Source organism: Notechis scutatus, chromosome 1 (genome assembly GCF_049901735.1).
Source record: "Notechis scutatus isolate UNSWTSFEM ecotype Mainland chromosome 1, rNotScu1.2, whole genome shotgun sequence".
Classification (NCBI taxonomy): Eukaryota; Metazoa; Chordata; class Lepidosauria; order Squamata; family Elapidae; genus Notechis; species Notechis scutatus.
In genome coordinates this window covers 90,857,093-90,860,338 of record NC_142009.1, presented here as the reverse complement: position 1 = coordinate 90,860,338, position 3,246 = coordinate 90,857,093, and positions in this window count along the sequence as shown.

The following is a 3,246-nucleotide window of genomic DNA, read 5'->3' as shown; positions in this document are numbered from 1 at the left end:
CAAATATAGGTGTCCCAGGATAATGTTGCAAGTTTCAATCTGGGTCAGTCACTGGGACCAGAGGTTTAGTCTTCTGAGCATTTGGACTGTTGCTGGAGCCCATCCTCAAGGAACTTCTCTCTACCTGAATGTGCATTCAGTTGCACGAGTCCAAAAGCTCAGAACACTAAACCTCTGTTCCCGGTTATCGACTCGGATTGGATCCTGCAATCACAAAAGGATCTATATATGTTAAAGGAACAGGGGCAGCCAGGCTCCACACCTATTGTATCCTTTTGATAAAGAATTAAACTGGATTGGTGTTCAAATTCCATTCCAATCATTGATATTACTCATTTTTTAAATTGATCAGTTTTAATGTCAATCAAGTTGCAAACATCAGATCTCCATATATTCAGATATAATAAGATATATTACATAAATATTACTTAAAATAAGATATGTTGAGCAGCAAATAAGACAATTATCTATCAGACATTTGGGACTAAATATCAAAAACAATATTGCCAGTAGTTGAGTGAACAGAATTTATTAGGACTCTTTTCTTAAAGAATTTTGCGGATTGAAAGAATAGTTGATTAACACACATATCTATGGAGATTCTCAGTGATCCAGATCATGGTTGTCCCAAAGGTGCTTTTTCAAGAGGCAACTGGACATTCTGGTTTTTCTTTGAAGACATTTCACTTCTCATCCAAGAAACTCCTTCAGCTCTGACTGGATGGTGGGAATGGAAGGATTTATATTCCTTGGGACAGACAAATCTTTCCATTCCCCACCATCCAGTCAGAGGTGAAGAAGCTTCTTGGATGAGAAGTGAAATGTCTTCAAAGAAATACCAGAAAGTCCAGTTGCCTCTTGAGAAGCACCTTTGGGATTAACACACATGCTAACATTAATTACACATTATTAATTAATCTTGATTTCCAATAACTATAAGGATGGAAGCTTGCCACTATTTTTTTTCTGCCTAACCTTCGAGTACAAACAATAGCCCTAAGATTTCCTGATAATCTTTTATCCAAAGAGGTGCTGCCACCTGACCTGTTATTAGAGCTAAACTTTAATTCTTCTCAAGAATGGATCCTGATGATCCGAGTGTTTTCTAGAGAATTCTTTATGCTATTTATTTGCACAAACTTTTCCTCTCAATGTTTCATTTCAACAGGTATATTGAAAACTACTTAGCATATTGTTTAACAATTGCAACACAAAATATGAAATTAAAATTTGAGCTCAGAAAGCTCCAGGTGTGGAAAATTTTCACTGTCTACAAAAACTTCAATGCTTACTCGAGCACTTTAATCACCCAATTAACAAGCTACCAAATAACAATGCTTAATTTTTCTATTAAGATGGCCTTAATGTATGTATACTGTATGCTTTTATCATCAGTTACTCAGATGAAACCAAAAAGGGTTAGACAAATTAACCATATATACATTTCAATAAAGTACCGTGTTTCCCACAAAATAAGGCCAGGCCTTATTTTTTTTTTGACCCCTGAAAAAACGGGTAGGCCGTCTTTTCGGGGGTGACTTAATTTCCTCCCCCACCTAGAGCGGCCCATACGCACGTACCTCACCGCGAGGCCGCTTCTATCGGCCGACGAAATCTCCCCGAAGGCAGAGTCCCCAGCTGCTTCAGGGCGTGGCGTGGCTGCCCGTGTCCCCTCGCCTTTAGGCAGTCTCTTTCGGGTGATGGAAGCTCGCCTCGCCCTGAAGCGGCTGGGGACTCTGCCTTCAAGGGAGCTTTCGTCTGCCGAAAGAAGCGGCCTCGCAGCGAGGAGAGAGTGTGTGTGTGCGCTCGCCTTGAGGCCGCTTCTACCGGACAATCGAAGTGGCTGGTGACTGCATTTGGGGAGTTTCCATTGCCCGAAAGAGACTGCCTAAAGGCGAGGGGACATGGGCAGCCACGCCTCGCCCTGAAGCGGCTGGGGACTCTGACTTCAAGGAGCTTTCGTCTGCCGATAGAAGCGGCCTCATGGCAAGGGAAGTGTGTGTGTGTGCACTCGCCTCGAGGCCACTTCTACCGGCCGATCGAAGCTCCCTTGAAGGCAGAGTCCCCAGACGCTTTGGGGTGAGGCGTGGCACACGCACACTCCCCTTGCTGCGAGGCCGCTTCTACCGGCCGATTGAAGTAGCTGGTGACTGCATTTGTGGAGCTTCCATTGCCCGAAAGAGACTGCCCTAAAGGCGAGGGGACATGGGTAGCCACGCCACGCCCTGAAGCGGCTGGGGACTCTGCCTTCAGGGAGCTTCTATCGGCTATCGGGGTATTCTAGCCTAGGCTACCTGCAGGGCACTCCTAAAGGCAAGTTTTCTCCCCATCCCCCCTGCCCTTCCTCCGCCCATTTCTTTTCACCTCGTGTAGTTCTAACAAACGATGTGAGAAATGGCGGGGAAAAGCATGGTTTGAATAGGCCTAAATTTTGGGGGCGGGGCTTAATTTCACCTCATGCCTAGAAATCATGCTGGGCCTTCCTATTGGTGGAGGCCGTATTGTTGGAGAAACACGGTAATAGTAAGTATAAAGATCAGTTATGGCAGATAAAGTTTTTGAATATGTTATTTGCCCATTTTTAATAGTCTTTTATAATCTGCAATTGCAGGAAGTATTCAGAAGCATGCAAATTATTTTCTGAGGAATGGTAGCTTAGTGTAAGTTGTATGTGAATTCTGGAATATGTTCTGATATCATCAGTCCATATATCTGAATTTAATAGTAGACTTATAAAGTTTTCACAGAAGATTTTGGAATAAAAGGATTTCTAGAAGATAAGATGTTTGTAAATTTTCTTCTAAAAAGTGATTTTTTCTCTCTCTCAGAAATGATCAAGACCCAAGTACATATTCTTCCAAGAAAAGCATACACACATGAACCCCACCCTATTTTTTAAATTACATTTTTATGAATGCTAACAAATAGTAACAATCAGAAATATATCACTAGAGCAACAAGAAATGATTTGTAGAATAAGCAACACAAACTGTAATGGTAATTGAATGACTAGAGCATTACTGTAGTAAAGAAATGGGGTTGATAGAACTTTTTCTTTTTGAGTCCAAAAACTCATTATATGGTAGACTAATTTTGCAAGCTAGTGCTCCTTACTTGGGAATACGTTACATTGGCCTCAGTAAATGTCTTTTAGCATATGGAATTGGGCTATAAATTAGCACAATCTTTAAAATCTAAGTAGGAGTGGAGAAAAGCAGCAGGAGTTTTCTTTCTTTTTACCAATGA